General features: G+C 42.2%; 1 pseudogene; it reads left to right on the top strand.

Annotated features, from left to right (window-relative positions):
* The first annotated feature begins 2,219 nt into the window (after positions 1–2,219).
* Positions 2,220–2,765, top strand: LOC147436667 (uncharacterized; annotated as a pseudogene).
* The last annotated feature ends 14,050 nt before the right edge of the window (positions 2,766–16,815 follow it).

Genomic DNA, 16,815 nt, shown 5'->3' with positions numbered 1-16,815 from the left:
CTTGAGAGTCTTCCCTTGCCCGATAATGTAAAGAGTGGCGCCTTTACGGAAGCATCATATGCGTGCCAAATGTGGTTATGTGTGCCATTAGTTACGAAAGCACAAAAAGATGTTGATGAGCTCATTGTTCGAAATGACGACTCATGGAGTGCATTGAGTGCATGTGGCTTGGCCGAAATGTATACCAAATGTGGTGCCCTACAAGGGCATTAAGTCGGCCGCCCGCCCAAAGGCTCAGTGAAAGGCCGCCCACTTGAGGGTTTTATTGAGTGTGAACAAAAGGTGGAAAAAGGAAAGGCGTAGCCTGAGGTAGCGAGCGGCACAGCAGGAGGAGAAGGAAGCGATCGCGCTGGCCGGGGTGATGCTCGGTCGAGCTCGACGATGAAGCGGGAGTTGGTGAACAAGCCTAGGCGCAGTTTTTTGGCCCCAATTCCGGCGGTTTTGGTGATCGTCTAACTGTCGTCTGCCACATCATCATAGACGTTCCCGCACCACGTTTGTGACGCCGGCACCATTGCAAAAAGAAGGCACGCTATTAATAGGGGATTCTTTTGCATGAGGTTATTGAAAGCCAATGAGAACAAAGGATGTCCCTGTAGCGTAAAGGAAACGAATCAAGAGAGGGGAAGGCTCTCGACCTCAAGGGGGGGCTTGCCACCCCTCTCGTTCTCTCTCTCTCTCTCTCGTATTGAAGGGCGAAGAAAAGGAGGCGAAGACCTCGAGGGCACAAAGCCAAGGAGGAGGTAAACTCGAGCTTGGTGAAGACCGAAGCAAGGCTCAAAGAAAGACTCGAAGGAAGGCTCTCGAAGTAGAGCTCTGATGACCGAGCAAGGCTATCTCTCTCTCTCAAGTGAGTTAAGAAAGGAGAAAGATATAGGGCAACCAAACTGAGGAATTTAAGTTACGCAGAATACGCTCATCGAATGAAAGTAGAGCGGGAAACTGAAGCAAGGAGAGAGGATAATCTCTCTTACAAGGGTATCGACCAAGCAAGGGATAAAGTTCCGACTAGCAATTGATGAGCAGGAGAAGGTTAAAGCCTGTGAGCGGAAATTAAGCCAGTGCAAAGCATAATAAGCAGAAAGCTGCATAATAATTGACAGTAACAAAAGCAGGAAAACTGAGGCATTGAATAGAATTGAAGCTTGCTGAATCTAAGGGAACTCAAACCAGATAAAGCGACATGAGGGAGTTTCCATCACCGTCATCAGCTAATGTTTGATTAATCATTCTGTTAAGTCCGGTGTCGTTAACGGCCAAGTTAATCCTGTAAACGGGAGCTTAAACTCCTAGTTAGCAGATGATCCAAGTGACGGCGTTGTTAACAGCCCGCCTTGGCTAAAGATTAAGTTGTACTCAGATGTATTAATCGATTAATTGATGATTGCGGTGATTGGCAGAGCTGTCATTGTCTCTTGTTCTCTCTCTTTCACACCTCCCACAGCCAGAGGCCCGGCGCCTGCCCGGCTCACGTAGCGAACACTTATCCCCCGACATCTTTGGTGAACTCAACGCGAAACGAGCCGGGGTGGGAGGTAAAGATGGAGATGACAGAACAATTAAAGCAGTTTATTGACTATTTCAGTGCCAATGGATTTGATAAAAATCTAGCAGTTGCAGATTTGCCTAAAATGATGAAATTAGTTCAGGGATGTCTGCTAGAAGCAAAAGCCATGCAGTTAAAAAAGCAGATTGATGATGTTGTAGAGCTAGCACTTGATGCTGTTCGGGAGCAGTATTATATTTTTCAGGGATATGATCCAAAAGGTTTTATTGCATGTTACGAAGCTGAGATGAAGAGCCGAAATGTTCCAGAAGATTGGATGATTACAACTTTTGACGAGGCTGTAAACTCGGATTCTAAAAGGCAGGTTCAAGAACTGGAAGAAGCATATCCCACACGGTGGGAGTATTTTGCAGAGTAATTCATTTACAAAAGCTCAAGGATTCTAGATCGCGAAATAAAGGAGATTACTAAACGAAGTAAGGTTGTCTTCAGTAAAGGTGAAGGGGATCACATGTAGATCCTCAACTATGATGAATTCTGGGAGCATATTTATGCAAGAAGTAAAGCCAAAGAAAATGCTAAGCTAGAAGTTGTTATTGATGCATGTCTTCTGGAAGACGAGACATTATTGCATGTAGATGATGATTTCATATTAGATATTGTTTATGCTCGATTGGGATTGTCTTCTTTATTCCAAAGCAGATATGACTCTATGGATGCTAAGCATGTAATCATATCCTCTCAAAGTGACATAAATAAAGAAGCAAGTTTCTCAGAGCCAGTACATGGTTTGCATACAAGCATAGTTGCTAGCAATGATCAAGAAAGATGTTTGTCTGAGTCAATATGTGATGTGGATGCTCATTTGGAGTGCTCTTTGGGTGTAGAATGCTTATGTAGCATTACATGCAAAAGCAATTGTTTTGGATGATGCTATACAAGAGGGTTTCATGTCTATGGCTGCATTTCAGGACACTGGTGATGATGTAGATGTATTTGATGATCAACCATATGTATTTGATGTGAACCAAGACAAAGATTATGATTATGGAGATGCATATTCAGAGGGGGTGATGGATGATGATCAATCTATGATTGCTACAGGTTATAGGGTTTGCTATGATGATGCTATGGAAAAAGAAATTGATGCTATCTTTGTAATGCATGCTGAGACTTGTGCTATCAAAGTGGAAAGATATTTGAATGGGAGTGTGGAGCTGCCAGAACAATTCATGCCTATGTATGCAACAAGCCATGAGGTTTCCTGTGATAATACTCACAAACTCGGTGGTTCTTCCAAGGAGGAAGATATGGAGCTTATGGATCTGCTTGATGATGTGGTAGAGGAATTTCGAGCTTCTTGTGACAAAAGTAGTGAAGAACATCCTACAACGTATGATGAAGAGCTTATGATGCTTTTGGATGAGGCTCTAGAGGAGTTTGTGCCTAATACAGTATCTAGCCATGCAGCGTTTGTGGTATCAAATGAAGTGATGGCATTCAATGACTCACAAATGCAGATTGATATTTTGGAAACCATAGTGATTGAATTAATTTTGCCTCTGGGTTCTGCTATGATGGGAATTTGGGACTTTTTGTTCCTATGCTATGAGATAGTTTGTGGAGATGCAATATACTTGAAATATGATCATCCACTACCTTATGACCCAGGAGGTTATCATGCTAGCTATGATTGCTGTCAGTTACTTTATATTCCCTATGATCCTGGAGGATGGTGCAATTTTTTTAAAGGAATGCTCCCAGTTGGGCAAATGATTAGTTTTCCGTTTGATCCCGGGGGCTACTAAAGTGCAAGTTGCAGTTTTCGAGGGTACCAGATGCCTGATGTAGCAGGCTGCAAGATGTAAGGTTTTGATTTCTAGATCTATGCTAAGTCAGAAGAGTTTTCGGTTATGCAGTTAATAAGATCACATGGTTGGCTTCCAGTTGACTTCTTTGGATAATTGATGAAGTATCTTCACATCTATTGAGTTGGTTCTGCTAACAGAACTTGAAGTAAAGGACTTGACGGACATTCCGTGTGAGGACAGAGTAAGGCATACTTGAGCTTGATAGGGTTCCTTAAAGAGAGATTAATGGTCAAGCCGTGTGCATCATTAACTGGAGCACTTGAGTCTGGCGGGGTTCACTAAACATGTTATCCATAATTGAATGCTTTGAAGATACGGCAGGTATAATTCAGAGATTTTTTATGGACAGCTATCTAATGATTAATCTAGAACATTGATGATAGGGTATAAGCCTTATTTCATTTTTTTCCGTATGTTTACAAGTAATGTAAGTCTGATCATGGAAACAACTTAAACTACCTAAAGCAGATGCATATTGAAGTGCTATTGGCACAGACCGGAGGCTATGCAGGTTCAAAGGGGGTGGATGTCGTGCAGCTCCGCTACCATGATGAGAAAAAGAGCAGAGAAATGCAAGCTAAGCTTCTTTGAAGCCCACACATTTACTAAGCAATGATCAAGGTTGATAACAGGCCAAGTTTAATGATTAATGTATGTCAGATGCGGCTTAAAAGGGCCAACAGATGCCTTAATGATGCCAAAAATGAGTATGCTTGAAGTGAGCATAGATGGAAGATTATGATCTAGAACTGCAGTGCTTGAAGTGCTCTATCGAGCTGTCTTTACGGCTCGTCAATTGGAGCTACGGTGAAGAAGTTATGGCAGTTTGAAGTTTAAGTCGATTGCAGATCCGTACCGGATGGGGCAACTGCAGCTGAGGTGACAGAAATGAAGTGAATGCATGGACCTGAAGTGCTTACTTTGTGGAGCGCGTCGGTCTTTTCAAGTCAACGAGATCCGAGTTACGGTTGCCAAGCTATGAGCCGTTAAATATTCACCGAGGGCCGGCTCCGAGCCAGTCAAGTCGGCTTGGGCAGTGTGCCATCTGGGAATTTTACAGCCCTACGGATTTTGTATGCGTTCTATGCAATTCAAGACGTCTAAAGGAATTTACGGCTCGTCAGATACAGTCCAGGTTGATCGGATAATCTAGGATTAAGGTCGGTGTCAATTGCCGACGCGACTAAACTGGGCAACTTTTGGCACTATTGTGCAATGTTATTATGAGCATTAGAATTCACAAGAAGCTACCATGCCTCTTCTGGGTGATGACCTTTTTCTTTCTTGAGAGTCTTCCCTTGCCCGATAATGTAAAGAGTGGCGCCTTTACGGAAGCATCATATGCGTGCCAAATGTGGTTATGTGTGCCATTAGTTACGAAAGCACAAAAAGATGTTGATGAGCTCATTGTTCGAAATGACGACTCATGGAGTGCATTGAGTGCATGTAGCTTGGCCGAAATGTATACCAAATGTGGTGCCCTACAAGGGCATTAAGTCGGCCGCCCGCCCAAAGGCTCAGTGAAAGGCCGCCCACTTGAGGGTTTTATTGAGTGTGAACAAAAGGTGGAAAAAGGAAAGGCGTAGCCTGAGGTAGCGAGCGGCACAGCAGGAGGAGAAGGAAGCGATCGCGCTGGCCGGGGTGATGCTCGGTCGAGCTCGACGATGAAGCGGGAGTTGGTGAACAAGCCTAGGCGCAGCCTTTTGGCCCCAATTCCGGCGGTTTTGGTGATCGTCTAACTGTCGTCTGCCACATCATCAGAGACGTTCCCACACCACGTTTGTGACGCCGGCACCATTGCAAAAAGAAGGCACGCTATTAATAGGGGATTCTTTTGCATGAGGTTATTGAAAGCCAACGAGAACAAAGGAAGGCCCTGTAGCGTAAAGGAAACGAAGCAAGAGAGGGGAAGGCTCTCGACCTCAAGGGGGGGCTTGCCACCCCTCTCGTTCTCTCTCTCTCTCGTATTGAAGGGCGAAGAAAAGGAGGCGAAGACCTCGAGGGCACAAACCAAGGAGGAGGTAAGGTCGAGCTTGGTGAAGACTGAAGCAAGGCTCAAAGAAAGACTCGAAGGAAGGCTCTCGAAGTAGAGCTCTGATGACCGAGCAAGGCTATCTCTCTCTCTCAAGTGAGTTAAGAAAGGAGAAAGAATTAGGGCAACCAAACTGAGGAATTTAAGTTACGCAGAATACGCTCATCGAATGAAAGTAGAGCGGGAAACTGAAGCAAGGAGAGAGGATAATCTCTCTTACAAGGGTATCGACCAAGCAAGGAATAAAGTTCCGGCTAGCAATTGATGAGCAGGAGAAGGTTAAAGCCTGTGAGCGGAAATTAAGCCAGTGCAAAGCATAATAAGCAGAAAGCTGCATAATAATTGACAGTAACAAAAGCAGGAAAACTGAGGCATTGAATAGAATTGAAGCTTGCTGAATCTAAGGGAACTCAAACCAGATAAAGCGACATGAGGGAGTTTCCATCACCGTCATCAGCTAATGTTTGATTAATCATTCTGTTAAGTCCGGTGTCGTTAACGGCCCGGTTAATCCTATAAACGGGAGCTTAAACTCCTAGTTAGCAGATGATCCAAGTGACGGCGTTGTTAACAGCCCGCCTTGGCTAAAGATTAAGTTTTACTCAGATGTATTAATCGATTAATTGATGATTGCGGTGATTGGCAGAGCTGTCATTGTCTCTTGTTCTCTCTCTTTCACACCTCCCATAGCCAGAGGCCCGGCGCGCCTGTCTGCCCTACTCATGTAGCGAACACATATCCCCCGATAGCAAGGGAATTGGCGCCAAGGAGGGACACTGTTTGCTGACTGCATTTTAATATTCACAGTAGACAATGATGCAGGGAGATAATTGGTCTCCATCAAAGGGTCATCTGAGGGCAATGTTTTAAAATGTTCCCGATAGGGAGAGTTAGGGGCGCAATGGACTGTCAACTCAGAACGGTAAAGATAGAGAGGGGGAAACTGGGATGGACTAGCAGAGGGAAAGCTCCACATTGTTTTTCAAATGTATGAGGTAGTGAAAGGGGAAGATGACGCCGACGACAATAGAGATATCACTTGCTCTTCTTTGCTGCTATGCAACTCGGACTCCACCAAGGCTCAGACTCACCATGTCAAAGTCATCGATGCAAAAGCAAAGAGAGAGAGAGAGAGAGAGAGAGAGAGAGAGAGAGAGAGAGAGAGAGAGAGAGAGAGAGAGAGAGAGAGAGACTCTTGAACCAATCAACCTTGGAAATAAATAATTGAATGTGTATACAATGGAGGCAAGGGGTTGCTAGCAACCTTAGTAAATTTCCCTACCCAGACTTTGAAAAATAAGTAAAAATAAATACCTAAAAGCCAAACTAAATAATGGGATCGCATTGGGCACTCCACTTGAGATGTCAAAAATCTAACACCCTCTTTGCACCTCATAGTGGACACTGAGTGGAAATCATAGTGAGACCAAGTCGATGAAGAAGCTACCATGGACAACCCAATATGAGGCCTTGGTTTTACCACCCTTAACTTTTTAGCTAAGAAGAATGCCATCTTGAGCATCAAATGCCTTTGTAAAAAAATTGAACTGTAGACCACACTACGTCCAAGAATCCCCATTCGTGAATTGTTTACACATCACGTCCAAAATATAACACTTCAAGATAATGAACTGTGGAACACATCCTATCCATGATTTCACCAACAACAATGGATTGGTACACTCATCCATAGTGTTTTAGATACTTTGATTGATTCCTTGCTAGACGAATGTGCCTTGAACCGACCTACGGGTCCAAACACGGATAACTTGAACTCCAACACAAGGGTCCAAATTAATTAAAGGGAGCATTGCTAGCCCCTCTCTACCATTCACTAGCCAAAGACTAGAAATCTGATATCGAGGTGGCCGCCATGCCTATCTCCTTTGTGAAATCTTTATGGCCGTAATCTCTATCTAGCATGCCTTTATCTTTATCTTCATGTGAGCTCCTACTTTTGCCTTTGTCTTCAAACTCCCCAGCCAAAAAAAGCGTCATGTCACATTTATAACAATTCTGGCCATTCCTAGTGGGTTCCAATCCAGCTCGCTGAATACTAGTACTACCATCCTTTACAAGCTATCCTTTGCCTTTGTCCTTCAACGAGCTCGGTCGTTTTATTTTGACTTCACAATCTTGAGCCAAACAATTTTCAAGATCCTTGAGAGCGGTGCCGATGCATAGGCTGCAAACTGGATCATTGATCTGCTATCCATAACCACTTGTTGGTTTTGGTATTTGTCATCACGGGAGCTTGAGCAAGCGGGGGCCATGTTGAATTTGCAAAATCTGGTAATTAGGTATCTTCTTGCACTTCAAAATTGATGGCACAAATCCCAAGACACAAAATAATCTCCAATCTCCTTGCCTCTTCCAATCCGCTCCAAAAACTCCTTCGCGATTTCTTTCAAGTCTCCTTTAGATGCCCCTCTCTTGGGCTCTAAGATCCTCGCCTCTAAAGGCAGCACTAGTCGATCTAAGTCTGTACCATCTCCCAATCTACTCCTCCACTGTGGTTTTTACACTTCCCAAAGCCAATCAAATGCCCCTCTCTTGTGCTCCAAGTTACCAAGACAAACCTGCCATCACCTTTTTAAAATGATGAGTAGATTCAAGATGCAGAGATCGTGGAGGAGGTGGGGGAGACATTGTTAGCAAGGAAAGGGTATTCCAAATTGTTGTAGGGGAATCATCGCCAAAGAAGGGCCACCGTTTGCTGACTGCGTTTTAAAACGCACAGTGGACCACGCTTCAGGGAGGAAATCTGTCGACATCAAAGGGCCGCCTGAGGGCAACATTTTAAAATGCCCCTCAGGGAGTAGGGGGAGTAAGGGGCGCAGTAGAGTGTCGACTCAACGTCTGAAAATGCTAGCAGAGGGAAAGCTCCACAATGTTTTAAAACATAAGAGGTAGTGAAAGGGGAGAGCTCACTAGCTCTTCTTTGACACTAAATAGCTCCACCTCCACCAAGGCTCTGATACCATGTCAAAGTAGATGATGCGGAAGCATAGAGACCAAGGAGAGAGAGAGAGAGAGAGAGAGAGAGAGAGAGAGAGAGAGAGAGAGAGAGAGAGAGAGAGAGAGAGAGAGAGAGAGAGAGAGAGAGAGAGAGAGAGAGAGAGAGAGAGAGGGGGGGGGGGGGGGGGGGGGGGGGGGGGGGGAGAGGGAGGGAGGGAGAGTCTCCTGAACCAATCAAGCTTGGAAATGAATAATTGAATGTGTATACAATGGAGGCAAGGGGTTGCTTATATAGCAACCTCAATAAATTTCCATACCTACACTTTGACAAATAATTTAAATAAATACCTAAAAGACAAACTAAATAATGGGATCACATTGGGTAGTTTACCTGAGATGCCAAAACTCTAACACCCTCTTTGTATCTGATAGTGGACATCAATAGTGAGACCAAGTCCATGAAGAAGCTACCTTGGACACCCCAATATAACACCTTGGACTACTGGATACACCTTGATTTTTCTACCCTCAACTTTGTACTTGAGAATACTGTCATCTTGAGCATCGATTGCCTTTGTAGAAAATTTGAAATGTAGACCACACTACATCCAAGAAATATAATTTGTGAGTTGTGAACACATCATGTCCAAAATATAATTTGTGTGTCCTGTTAGGGGGCCCGGTCAAAAAACATAACGGCTAAATTAAAGTGGATTATTTGATCGGAGAGACCCAAAGAGCGACCATAGGAACAATCACCAGCCTATGAATTTTTGGTTGGGTCCGTCTCCATGCATGTTTGTAAATGCAAGGCTAAAGGTAAATACAGGTAAGTGCATAAATCCATGTCATTTCACATCCTTCCCCTTGAGCTCATGACTTCTCCGCAAAAAGCCATGTACTACGCCCGCATGCGATAATCGTACCAACCCATGATCTATGTGCACCCTCATTTTTGCCTCCATGCTTGATCCCATTTGACGATGCTTGTGAGATATAGTGTTGAGGGGGGATAGGGATATTGTATTGCCAAATCCACACCCTAACGACTGTGCATCTCAGGCATTTGTGAGAGGGTGGATTCAGACGAAGGTGAAGGAAATCTGCTTGTCTTCAATGTCTACTGCCCCACTCGTTTTCATGCAATGTGGTAGCTAGCTTGTGCCAAAGATCCTATCATACCACTCGCAATCAGCCCATTGGCTGTAAATCAGCCTTTGAATCTTCACTCGCTTTTCATGCTTGCAAGAAGGCGGACAAACTCCATTGCTGAAGAGTGGGGGAGAAGGGGATCGACAAGTCTTCATGTGGGTGTAGAGAGGTTTCTGCTTTTACATCCAATCTTTTCGTGCCACTCTAGCTGATTGCCCCTCTTTCTTTCTTTGTTGATGTGCTATTTGAACCCAACCATAGTAAAGGTTTCACTTGGTTAGAGCAATATTGTGCTCATATAAGAGACGGTCGAGCCAGCATGAGTAGGGCACGTAGGGTAGAAGATGAAAAAATGTCACACCTCCATTGGAAAATAGGGAGAAGAAAAACGCAGGGGAACACTATTGTAGAAGCTACCCTTTCTTATTGAAAAAATTGACGTATGAATGAGGAGAAGGAAGAATATCCACGAGTATAGCTTGATACTTGGTTCTTCGTGATGCTAATGAACCCATTAAAGAGTTTTCACAGTCCTAGAGTAAATTTTGGATTTTCATAGAAGGATTTGTGCTTCTCTCCATGCCCCCACAAACCCCAACTGTGACTCAATGCTAAGTTCTTACTCTTGTAGCATGGGTGGCCCTTTTCCCCTGCTCATCCACCACTACCATCATGTTGTATCTACAAAGTAAAGGGCTCCTAGCTCCGGATGTAGTCACCTATGTTTTTTTTAAAGGCACGTGGCCTTGTGCCAAAGGTTGACATGGGTATACAAATTTCTTACATGATTGTACATGAAGGAGTGTTAGGCTACATGCCATTGCAATTGATGCTTTGGTAAGATGTTATAAACTTTTGAAAGCATAGTAGCCTATTAGGGGGCCACGTTGTAAAACATAACATCTATTAAAATTAAAGTTGCAAAAAGAGAATTAGCTCTCACAAAAAGAAGTCATTATAGGAGAATTCACCACACACCTACCAACCTACTAGAGATACATGGGCTAGATGCCACCTCCAGTTGGGGCAGTCATGCATGTTTGCAAATTGGGGGCTAAAGGTGTTAGCAACGGCTAACACAGGCTACACCAATTATGCACCAAGCTGTAGATGTGATATAGTGCACAATATTTCATTCTCATTGTATAGGGCCTTGGGCTCATGTAGGAGTTCCAAAGTTGTATGAGTTTAGGCTAGAGAGCTCAACTTTATCCCATAGTTGAAGGGTTTGAGGCCCAAAGCTATAAACGAGCCCTATGCTTAATGAGTAGTCATTCTTGGGTGAGTTCTCCTCTTTGTAGAGTGGATGGTCATGAGGCTCATGGGCTTTCCATGCCCATGTAGCTCTTGATTTCTAATAATCAATTACACTTTCTTTCTTATTAGTCTTCTTTGTTTCATTATGTGGAGTGAGATTGTATTAGTGTGATGGTAGATCTCCTAATCCCTTTTTTGAGTTAATCTATTATATCCACACCATTGGCCATGGTGTGTGAGGGTTGTGCCTTCCTTCTCTTCATCTCTCTCTACAAGGTGCGGTTAGTGTGTGTGCATACATAGTCACATTGAGGGGTTGTGTCGGAAAGGACTCACTAATGTGGAGTAGGTATGTTGATTGCATGCTTGTGTAGTTGTGAATAAGAGTGATTGATGTGAGAGGTTAATTTCAACCACATGATTGTGTGCAAGTGATTAGTAAGTAGGAATGTGTTGTTGATTAGAGGAAGTCCTTTCCATGGCTTCTCTCTATGATGAGAAGAAGGATCCCTTGAATCCTCTATGTCTATACATCCTAGGCTTGTGCTTCCATGCCCTATCCAGGTTGCCGATCCACTATTTGATAATTTTGTGGGTTGCAATTAGGTCGTGTTACAACGCATCCCTACATTTGGCGTCGTTGCCGAGGATCGATAACCTAAGCTAGTGAGTTTAGGATGTGTAGAATAGAGTAATTTCATTACTAATTTTGTTGGTTTTTGAGTGTGTGACTCAATTTTTGGTTTGATTTGATGATGTTGTGTAATAAATTGATGCTAATGTTGAGTTATGAATACCCCAAACCCCCAATTTCACTAATTTCATGCTAACCCTTATTAATTTCACTTCTTTTCATGCTAATTGTACTAATTTCATGCTAATTTTTACTAATTTTGACTAACCTTGCTAACCTAACCACTAAAAATTGAAGTGTAAAGTATGTGAAATCCCCTTGCAAGAGGTGGAATCATCACTCTAATCAAGTTAATTGTGCTAATTTATGCTTAATTTGATGATTTGAGTGTGTGATTTTTTGATCTACAAATGGTCAATTTTGGAGCCGATTTGATGTGCACACACTTGTGTGTGCAATGATGCGACTTTGCATGGAGCAAAGGAATAGCTTGGAGTGTAATTATGATGTAAGTGCACTCACTTGTTATGTCAATTTCTGATTGATCAAGGTGATTCAATTTGCTAATTATTTTCTAAAATTATGTGTGTAACACAAATTGACCTACACTTTGCACCTAATTTGATAGACTTGGAATGAAATTGATAGTCAAATTGTGACTAAAGAGATTTGTGTGTATCCAAATAATGCTTAACACTCATCAAGAATTCATGTGTGTGCATAGAAATCATTGTGTGTGTGCATACACCAAAGAGGGAAAAAAATGTCAAAAATTTTAAGTGTGTGTGCACCTAATTTTTAGTGTGTGCATGCATATAAAGTGATAGAACTGATGATACATGAGTATGCAATCATGTAAATGATGAGTATGTGAGGCTAATTCAAACATTGGACAAGCGTAATTGGCAAAAAATTGAGCAAAAATTGAGTGTGTGTGCCCATCCATGACCACTTGATTTTTAATGATTGATGGTCAATTGGGACACCTAAATGGTTTTTGATTGTGAAATTTGCATGAAAAGTGTGTGCAATCATCAGGTGTAAGCCTAAATGCATTGCAAATTGAGCCAAATTTGAATTTTTGTGCATTGCTTGATTGGGTCAAAATAGTGTTAATTTTTGAGAAATTAAGCATGCATTCATTCATTTATGCTTGATTGAGTTTGCAATTTGTGCATTCCAATGAGGAATTGATATAGTTTTCGCATAAAATTTTGGCCTTGTAGAGAGAGATGAAGAGAACGAAGGCATAGCACTCACACACCATGGCCAATGGTGTGGATAGAATATATTAACTCAAAAAAGGGATTAGGAGATCTACCATCACACTAATACAATCTCACTCCACATAATGAAACAAAGAAGACTAATAATAAAGAAAGTGTAATTGATTATTAGAAATCAAGAGCTACATGGGCATGGAAAGCCCATGATCCTCATGACCATCCACTCTACAAAGAGGAGAACTCACCCAAGAATGACTACTCATTAAGCATAGGGCTCTTTTATAGCTTTGGGCCTCAAACCCTTCAACTATGGGATAAAGTTGAGCTCTCTAGCCTAGACTCATACAGCTTTGGAACTCCTACATGAGCCCAAGGCTCTATACAATGAGAATGAAATATTGTGCACTATTGCACATCTACAACTTGGTGCATAATTGGTGTAGCCTGTGTTAGCCGCTGCTAACAAAAGATAAATACAGGTAAGTGCAAAAATTTGTGTCACTTCACATCCCCAATCTTGAACTCGTAACCTCCCCCTAGAACTTGCCACGTACTACGCTTGCATGCGAGGAACTAGCCCATGATCTACGGGCACCCTCATTTTTGTATCCACGCTTCATCCCATTTGATGATGCCTATGTGATATAGTGTTAATGGGGAGTCTGGATATTGTATTGCCAAATCCACACCCTACTAACCACTATGGGTTAATGTAGTATTTGTGAGAGGGTTGGTTCAGACGGAGGCAAAGGAACCCTATTTGCCTAAAATCTCTGTCGCCCTGCTTGTTTTTCACACAATGTGGTAGCTAGCTTGTGCCAAAGAACCTATCATGCCACTTGCAATCAGCCCATTTGCTGTAAAACAGCCTTTGAAGCTTTGCTTACTTTTCATACTGGCAAGAAGGCGGATAAAATCCATTGTCAAAGCAAGGGGGGGGGGGGGGGGGGGGGTCGCCAAGGCTTGATGTGGGTCCGTAATGGTGTTCTAATTTTTCATCCAATCTTTTTTTTTTTGCTCTAGCTGAACACCCCTCTTTCTTTCTTTGTCCTTGTGCCCTTTGAATCCAACCACCGTAAAGGTTTCGCTTTGTTGGAGCAATAGTGTGCTCATATAAGATCCGGTCAAACCCGCATGAGTAGGGCACACAAGGGGGGAAGATGAAAAAAGGTCACACCTCCATTTGAAAATAGGGAGAAGAGAAAATAAGGAGAACACTCTTGTAGAAGGTACCCCTTTTTTATTGAGAAAATAGACCTAACTAGTGAGAAGAAGGAAGCATATCCACGATTATAGCTTGATACCTTGCTTCTTCATCATGCTAGTTAAAGCGCTTCCATTGTCCTAGAGTAATTTTTGGGATTTTTATAGACTAATTCTTGCTTCTCCCCGTGCCCCCACAAGCCCCAACTATGACTCAATGCTAAGTTCTTACTCTTGTAGCATAAGTGGCACTTCTCCTCCACCACTACCATCATAGAGTAAGTACAAAGTAAAGGGTTTCCAACTTCAGATGCAGTCACCTATGTTTTTGTTTGAAGGCGGGTGGCCTTGTGCTAAAGTTTGACATGGGAAAACAAATTGCTTACATGATTGTACGTCAAGGAATGTTAGGCACGATTCCAAAAAGACATCATGTCTTGCAATTGATGCTTTGGTAAGATGTATTGCAAGTATTGTTATATACTTTTGAAAGTATAGAAATTTTTGTCAATGAGCTTTGTGTATGCTGCCAAATGTATTCCAAATGTGGCGTACTCTTGAAAGCACATAACAACTATTTTGATGAGTTTCGTGTATAATTGTGGTGACATGTATGTAAGGTTTCCACCTTACATACTGTCATAATAACTAATATCTAATTCTCCTAAATGATTTTCTCATGTTAAACAGATCATTTAATATGGGGAAGTACCACGGGAGAAAAAGCTAGATTATTGGTAAGGTTAACAGACTGGCCATAGTAGGGATCCAAAGGAGGGAAAATAGGGATCCAAAAGGGGGCCATCTACAGAAGAGCAATGTGCCAGCAATGGGCTTCAAAGACCGAAGGTTCAACCCATTAAGACTTCCAAAATGGTAAGGTTCAAAAATTCAAAGGTTAAGTCGAATGGTCAATGGTTAAGAAAATTGGATGCTTGATAGTGTACAAAAAGTATTTGCAAGCTCCTAAATAGGAGGGGGCGAGCCCTTTTAGTAGGGGATGAGAGAGAAACACACACACACACACACACACACACACACACACACACACACACACACACACACACACACACACACACACACACACACACACACACACACACACTCATGCAAGCCCCTTTACACAAAGGGCGCGCATAGTGGACACATGTCAACTTAGACCTAGCCCAATTTCCCACAAGCTGCATTCAAATCCTATTGGATGGCCATAGAGTTGGAGCAATGAGAATTAGGCTAGAGTAAATCTAGTTTAATTCATTTAAAAACACTTAATAAAAGAACCAGTAAGAATTAATCTCTCTAGAAGACTATTGGCCAGTCTCCCAAGGGGTCCAATGAGAATTCAACAGCCCAATGGTTTGCCTGATTCCTATTGGCTAGAAGACTAAGGGGTCCAATGAGAGTTTAATTGCATTAATTAATTACCTAAAGCTCTCACAAAAGGGGAAAGGGGGACACATGTCACAAGACTATCCTTATGCTTCTTAATTATCATTGGCTAGGCTTTGCAGGGTCCAATGGGGTATCAACATGAGTAAAAAGCATGAGGGGTTGACCAAGAGAGAGAGAGGGGGCTGATTTTGTCAAGGCATTATCACACACACACTCAATCTCATGTGTGAAGCAAGAAGACTCTATCTCTCCTTCTCAAGCTTTAATGGAAAGCTCATCATCTACTCCAAGCTCGGAGAAGGGAGGCCTACACCAACAACTCTTGGCTTTGTGATGCAAATCCAACCAAGAGCCAAGCTTCAATGCATGCTCATCTCCTCTACCATGATAATTACTAAGGTATGCTAAGCTATTATGAGTGATTATGTGAGGAGATATACTTCTTTCTCGTAAGACTAATCCTTGTTCCTCTCAATCTACTCTCATACCCCACTAGCTCTCACCATCTTCGAAGGTGTGTGAGGTCTTGGGTCTGAGACCATGAGGGAATTGATGTTGTGCTTTACAAAAGTGTGCATGATGCTTGAAGCTTCCATCTTCATTGCACTAGCAAGTTATTGAAGGAACACAAAGTATTGTATTGTAAAATGTCTCCTTTGATGGGGGAAACCTATAATACAAAGCCTTTTGGAGGGGGGACCGACTCCATGTAAATTCGGTTCTCAACTGTTGTCAATAGCTTTGAAGTATTGTTCATGCCTATCTAACTAGCTGCTATGCTTTTTGTTTCTCTCTCCATCCAAGCACTCTTGCTATGCTAATTAGGAATCTATTCTAATGAAATGATCACTCTGTTTATGCTATTTTTCGCTACACACAAGTTCCTAGGCCATTAAATGCTGCACATACACCTTTCTCGAAGCGGAAAAATAAACCCTAAAGCTTTAATTGAGAGCACCAGACCAAAAAATTGGTAAACCACTATCTCAAAAGTAGCCCAAATTGTTATTTTTGGAACCTTAAGAACGACAAACCTAAAGCTAGGAATTTCCATAATTGAATTCAAGTGGAAATCGACCCCGCTATGGTCCTTCGAAAGTTTTCATAGCTATTTTAATTTGATAAAAAATTGAAAGATTTTAGTAATCATTGAATTAGAAGACTTTTTATAACCTCCCAGATTTTTTCCAGATATTTACCGTTTTAGAAAAAAAATAAGCTTGAAAATTAGTAGATTTGACATTCAAGATCAGCAGGTGCTAGGGAGGATATTTTTAATTTACTAGGGACTAAAATAGAAGTAGACACCACGAAAACAACCTTGTAAGGCGAGACTCACACTTGGTCAATAAGCAGTATCAAAATATGGCATTTCAATCAAAGACATATGTCTATGCTTGAAGAGGTCTCAAAATTGGCATTTGAATCAAAATTTTAGAACCTTTAGTGTGCATGTAGCAACAAGAAGTAGGAGAAGGTAGTCAACATCCTTTACATTAAGGCTTGTGTACGCAAGTTATGGCTATTTTTGGAGCTTGTCCTCTTCTACCATGTGATGCCTTGGTTTATTACTAGAACACTAA

The sequence above is a fragment of the Adiantum capillus-veneris genome, chromosome 18 (assembly GCF_014529385.1).
Source record: "Adiantum capillus-veneris isolate H3 chromosome 18, ASM1452938v2, whole genome shotgun sequence".
Lineage (NCBI taxonomy): Eukaryota > Viridiplantae > Streptophyta > Polypodiopsida > Polypodiales > Pteridaceae > Adiantum > Adiantum capillus-veneris.
The sequence above is the reverse complement of the archived record's forward strand: the minus strand, read 5'-3'. Positions and strand labels throughout refer to the sequence as shown.